The 6,833-nt window shown below is 39.5% G+C and overlaps 1 protein-coding gene across 1 annotated transcript in view; it reads right to left on the bottom strand.

Moving 5' to 3' along the window:
- Window positions 1-5,278, bottom strand: part of akt1 (v-akt murine thymoma viral oncogene homolog 1) — a 104,524-nt gene extending 99,246 nt beyond the window's left edge. Inside the window, exon 1 of the mRNA XM_062041995.1 lies at window positions 5,096-5,278. The gene's annotated coding sequence lies outside the window, so the exon portion shown is untranslated. The remainder of the gene's footprint in view (window positions 1-5,095) is intronic.
- Between the last annotated feature and the right edge of the window lie 1,555 nt (window positions 5,279-6,833).

A 6,833-nucleotide genomic window follows, 5' to 3' on the forward strand; every position in this document is an offset into this window, starting at 1 on the left:
CCCAAAGTTGGTTTGTCAGTGAACCTTTACCGACTTGGCATTCCGAAATGTTTCGCCTCGATACAAGACCCGTTCGGCAGCTTGCTCAAATTTTGTCTATTGGGATATGCTCATATAGATCAATTACACCAATTTTACTTATTTTTTAAGGTGGCAATAGCCTTTGGAATATGGCCCAGTTTGTTTCGGTACAGTGCGTTGATTTTTTTTTCTTTTGTACAATCCATTTTAATCCAGTTTGCTGCTCTCTCTCACAATTAGGGATGGGAATTGATAAAAAAAAATTTACGGTTCAGATTCCACTTTCAATTCTGCTTAATGATTCAGTTCCTTAAAGGCCTACTGAAACCCACTACTACCGACCACGCAGTCTGATAGTTTATATATCAATGATGAAATCTTAACATTGCAACACATGCCAATACGGCCGGGTTAACTTATAAAGTGCAATTTTAAATTTCCTGCGAAACTTCCAGTTGAAAACGTCTATGTATGATGACGTATGCGCGTGACGTCAATTGTTGAAACGGAAGTATTCGGACTCCATTGAATCCAATACAAAAAGCTCTGTTTTCATCTCAAAATTCCACAGTATTCTGGACATCTGTGTTGGTGAATCTTTTGCAATTTTTTTAATGAACAATGAAGACTGCAAAGAAGAAAGTTGTAGGTGGGATCGGTGTATTAGCGGCTGGCTGCAACAACACACGCAGGAGGACTTTGACTTGGATAGCAGACGCCCTATCCGACGCTAGCCGCCGACCGCACGGATGATCGGGTGAAGTCCTTCGTCGCACCGTCGATCGCTGGAACGCAGGTGAGCACGGGTGTTGATGAGCAGATGAGGGCTGGCTGGCGTAGGTGGATAGCTAATGTTTTTAGCATAGCTCTGTGAGGTCCCGTTGCTAAGTTAGCTTCAATGGCGTTGTTAGCAACAGCATTGTTAAGCTTCGCCAGGCTGGAAAGCATTAACCGTGTAATTACAGGTCCATGGTTTAATAGTATTGTTGATTTTATGTCTATCCTTCCAGTCAGGGGCTTATTTATTTTGTTTCTATATGCAGTTAAGCCCGATGCTATCACGTTAGCTCCGTAGCTAAAATGTTTCACCGATGTATTGTCGTGGAGATAAAAGTCACTGTGAATGTCCATTTCGCGTTCTCGACTCTCATTTTCAAGAGGATATAGTATCCGAGGTGGTTTAAAATACAAATCCGTGATCCACAATAGAAAAAAGAGAGAGTGTGGAATCCAATGAGCCAGCTTGTACCTAAGTTACGGTCAGAGCGAAAAAAGATGCGTCCTGCACTGCACTCTAGTCCTTCACTCTCACGTAACTCATCCACGAATCTTTCATCCTGGCTCAAATTAATGGGGTAATCGTCGCTTTCTCGGTTCGAATCGCTCTTGCTGCTGGTGTAAACAATGAGGAAATGTGAGGAGCCTTTCAACCTGTGACGTCACGCTACTTCCGGTACAGACAAGGCTTTTTTTAATCAGCAACCAAAAGTTGCAAACTTTATCGTCAATGTTCTCTACTAAATCCTTTCAGCAAAAATATGGCAATATCGCGAAATGATTAAGTATGACACATAGAATGGATCTGCTATCCCTGTTTAAATAAAAACAATTCATTTCAGTAGGCCTTTAACGGTTCTGTCATTGATTTTTATTGGGGGAAAAAAGAGAAAAAAAGAGTGGATTTTATCATCAATTTAGTTTAGTTTAGAGGTAACATGACCTTACAAAGCCTATAGTGATATCCCAAGAGGCACATACATAGCATAGAAGAAAAAATACTTATTTGTAAATAAATATAAGAAAATAATATTCTTCTGTAGAATTTAATCATGTGCAAATTACAAAAGAATGTAACATTTAGTAACATGTGATATTAACTTTTTACATGCAAAGTGAGATGTGTCAAGCCTTTATTAGTTGTAATTCTGATGGTTATTAACCTGACTCTCGCCAGATCCTTGTAGTTCGCTGAGCTTCACACAAGGATCTGGGACTTCTCAATAGGAGATGTATTTCAGAAGGCGGGGCCTTGTAAAAAAAAATCATTGTATGTGATTGAATAAACCACTTGTCCGTTATCTTGAATGACGTGTTACTTCAACCACTCACATCGAAATCAACCCGTGACGCTGATGAGAGTCCAAAACAGAACAGCCGACATATTGGATAACGACAGAGCGAAAAGTTACAGAACTTTTACTGAAACAACGCATCAATGTCAGTAGACGATAGATGTCGTTTGTGCAAAGAAAATATGCAGAATCAATGTCAGCACACGACTCCTCGCTGCGTGCCGCCATTGTTGTTTGAATCAAACAGTCGCTTCGGCGCTACGTCACATTTATGAAATCCCGCCCGGCGATCCTGATTGGTTCATTATTTTTTGCTATCTTGAAGGAGTTTGCAATGCCCTCGAGCCCAGATCCTTGTGTGGAGCTCAGCAAACTACAAGGATCTGGCGAGAGTCAGGTTAGATGATTATGGCTTAAGAGTTTATGATAACTTTGAATTGAAAATCTCAGAAAATGTAAGGTTTCAAAAACTGTAAGCCATGATGATCAGAATTATAACAAATAAAGGCTTGACATATCTCACTTTGCAGGTAATGAGTTAATAACACAAATTAGTTTCACATTTGAAATTAATTGCTGACATGAATGGACGTTTACACCATATTCTAATTTTTTGAGTTTCACCTGTATAATAAAATGACTGAGAATATCTGGTTGCAGGAAAACTTGCAATTTTTCTCTGACTACAATGAACATTCATCTATCGAAAATGCAAACTTTTGACCACAAACTTAGTCGCTGCTCTGTGACATTTGTCTAGCGGCAGACGTGAACTGGGGCGAGCACTGCCCGCCTCGTAGCCAGTCAGAACTTGTCTCTCGTCATGCTCATCTAAATGAGAAGGCATTCATTTCAATTTAACAAATAATAGCACTAACAGGAGGCGTTATTTAGTACCTGTTGCATTGAAATGACGTGCTACCGTTACTGCTGCTGGGATGAGATTAGTGCGGTTCAAAAACCGGCCTTCAATTCCCATCCCTACTCACAATACAGCTGGTTGAGTACAGCCATGTAAACAAAATCTTTGTCCGGCAACAATGGCTATCCAGCCCTACAATGCATTGCAAAATCACATGCCCTATAGCCCTATAAAGTGCTTAACATGTTATACACTTGAGACACAATAACATGTAAACATTGTCTGTCTAGTATATAATGTTTTTGCTTTTTATAGGAACAGTTTGAAAACATTCTTTCATGTTTTCCTATGGGGTTTGTTTCTGAAATATCACTAATTTGGAGGTGGGCCAGACAGTGGTTGAAATTACAGATTCTGCTATATAATATAGATGTTAACAAGTCCACAGCTATAGTGCACATTAAACTAGAAACACATCAGTCTGGAGTGCTCAGATGAGCTACCAATTAGGCACTTTAAAGATATAACAATGCTTCTTTAATCCTAAAAAGATTATGAATGTGACTAGATCAATTAAATACTGTTATCAGCATCTCTGGCTGAAATGTTTTCAGTGTGCTGTCACAAACTAGACACGTACGCTCATGTGACGCCAACAGTGGGCGGCCATTCTGAGAAACATATCCTTCTCAGTGATAAGGTCTTAACTCCTGTGGCGCAAAAGGGGCACAATACGTCTGACTGTGCACAGGGACAAAATTTCCACCAGCATTCCACAGATTCTGCATGCGCCTGATGGCACATTTGCGTCAGAGGAGCAGCAAAGGGATTGGGTGGGAGGCGGCTGGTATTTTCTAAATAGAACAGGCAGCGCCAAACAGTCACCGGCTGCATCATTATGCCAGTGTGTTGTGTCTTGGGCTGGTCACATGTCATGTCCCCATGCGTACACACACACACAGCGGACAGACGTAGTCTCATGACCGACAAAAACATTTTTGACACTAAAGGCGTAAAAGGGTACAACATGCCTGGGGATGTTGTACTCTGAAAAGGCAAATGGGAAACCAAGAGTTAGTCATTGAGGCTCTGGATCAGGCTATTTAAAATGTTGATGCTGCCACAAACATATCCTTAATATTACTGATGTATGGACCAATAAAGTTACAGTGCAGTAAACGTAGATTTTGTCTTTAAACCATACCAAACCACTTGATAACAAAAATATGCCAACATAAACAATGTCAGGGTTAAAACACATGTTACAGGGTGATATATGATCAATTTTGCAACATTTACACAAATGTAACACACTTTAAACATTACATGACTGCTATAAACAATAACAAAACCTATTTTGCAATTGCACACTATTCACGGAGATGGCTACAGGTATGACCTCAAGCACTGAAATAAACCTTAATAATGCAGAATAAAAACACCTTTTGAAACCTTTGAACGCAACATGAGCCTTTTTCAAGAATTCCAGGCACCTGCGGTGAGTCCTTGCGGTAAACACTTCCTATAACTAACAAAATGAAGCAAATAAAACCGTCACAGCCTGTTTGGACAACAAGATGAGTGCTAGTGCGCTGTTAATAATAATTCACAAGCAAAACACACATTGTTTCCTTAAAAGTGGGTGTTAAAGCAGAGCAGTAAGAAGCTAGGAGAGCTAGGTGTGAAATGGCTGTATAAAGCGGTAAGCAGTGTTCATAACAATGAATGGGCTGCTCTCTCGTTGAGCTCATTAGTTTCCCCCATTAAAGTACAACAGGGCACCGCTAAATGTTACAAGATAGTGGGCCTGAGGGCTGTGTCTCCAAAAGTGCTCATAGTCAGAAAGCGAACATCTGAGATCGAGACGTTCACTGTTGCTTATGGAAAGTACAACACTACGGTCGGGTTAACTTTCAAACTGGCACGTCCCCGTGACTTCAATGTAACTTTTACAGCTAACGGGAGTCGGGAAGACTAGCTCAACACATACAGCCTTGCATTTAGCGACAGAAAGGATTTGGGGCCTAGCAGGGCAGCTTGGGTGAGAATAACCGCATCCCATGTAAGTACAATGGGGACATACCCTGACTAGCTGTCGACCTCTTGTAGTTAACCATGCGAAGGAAACGCGGGCATTTACCTGGACAGGAATTCAACAATGTGTCCGTCTCATTCTAGTGAGCTGTTTCGGCGGGATATTAAGTTGATAAGTCCTTCAACAATCTGGACAAAAGTGCTCTCATTTACTCCGTTTCTCTTGCTTTTCTTCCACTACACCTCCCAAACGCACTGTCTGCAATGCCTCTGTGGCAGCCTGCTCTCCCGGGTCCTAAAGCCTACATCACCTCAAACAAAACAGTGCAAGAGGTCCCTTTGAAAAAATCCTGCTGTGTTGTGTTAGGGCTTCTTATGTGTGGCCTTCACACATTTTGCTCCATAATGACCTTCTTTGTAAAGAATGAAGGATTGTTCTTCTTTCCAACACTCAAGAGCAACATACCAAATCTCAGTAGGAGGGTATTTTTTAGTTTATATAAAATTTTTGCAACTTGTTTTAATGCCCTCTGGTGTGTCCAACATATGCAATTGAAACAAATAAAACAAATGAAAATGAAAAATGCTGCAAATACCCCAAAACACACACAAACTGCACCGTAACTGCACGAGAGAAATGCCGCAAGTTCAGACTTTTGTCAGGGTACCTTTCTAAACACCTCTTCTTAACATTTCACCCTCAGTAACGATGTGAGTGTTTGTGTTGTGTTTCATAAGTTCTCTTCTTTAATGATAACATTAGTACATATGTTTCTTTAAAACACAGGTGTCAATGTGGCCAGCAAAAGTCTAGAAATAATAAGACACTTCATCTTTCTTGCTAAACATTTTTTTACAGAAAAAGTACTGCATTGGACTGCAGTTCTTCTTAACTACGGTAAATATTATTTTATTATTTGATGCATTTATTATAAAATGTTTTGGTCATTAAAACTATTTTTGAAATCACCTCTACAATAGCTGAACTTTAAGTGAAATTATTTATATTCATAAAAAGGACACAATGGCTAGGATGACAGAAACGGGGATCGAACCTGGAACCCTCAAGTCGCTGGCACAGCAGCTCTACTAACCGAGCCACACTGCCCAGATAATACATGCTTTATTCTATTGAAGTTTCATTCACATTTTTCATATCATTGTTATATTTATTCATATTCTTTTGATCACTGCTTGCAAAAATGCATTACTTTGGCTCGTTTGAGCCGGTATGGTCACATTACTCTGTTTCAACAATCCAACATAAGCACTAGTGGGGTTTGATTTAATTTCACCAATCAAACAGAGCCTTGCATTCACACGGCCACACTCAAACGATACACTGCAAAAAGTGACATACGTTGAATGAGGAAGCAAAACTCTTCAATGTTTACCTTATAAACAATGAAAAATAATATTTATATCATGTGTTATCATCTGTTTGAGTAGGAATGTTCACATTTCAGCCTACAAGAAGTCCACTTCCCACTACAGAAAACATATTGGTGAGTTGTAGATGTTTTTTATGTTCTAGCTGTGCATATACTAACATTAGCCCTGTTATAAAATCATAAGTGACCGTCAAATGTGCATTTTTTTAGTACATGCTGTAGTAGGGTCTCTCACAGGCACACACACAACAACTTTGGTTGTAGTGCAAGTAGCATTAAAAAAAAGCTAATAAATACATTTAGAAGTTATTTACCTGTTAGTAGGCCTACTTGAGTATTTTTCTTTCTGACCATGTATTTACTTTTACTTAAGTAATTATTTGGAGGACTACTTTATACATTTACTTGGTTCATATTACTTTAGTTAGTGTAACAGTACTCTTACTTGAATAA

The sequence above is a fragment of the Entelurus aequoreus genome, linkage group LG03 (assembly GCF_033978785.1).
Source record: "Entelurus aequoreus isolate RoL-2023_Sb linkage group LG03, RoL_Eaeq_v1.1, whole genome shotgun sequence".
Lineage (NCBI taxonomy): Eukaryota > Metazoa > Chordata > Actinopteri > Syngnathiformes > Syngnathidae > Entelurus > Entelurus aequoreus.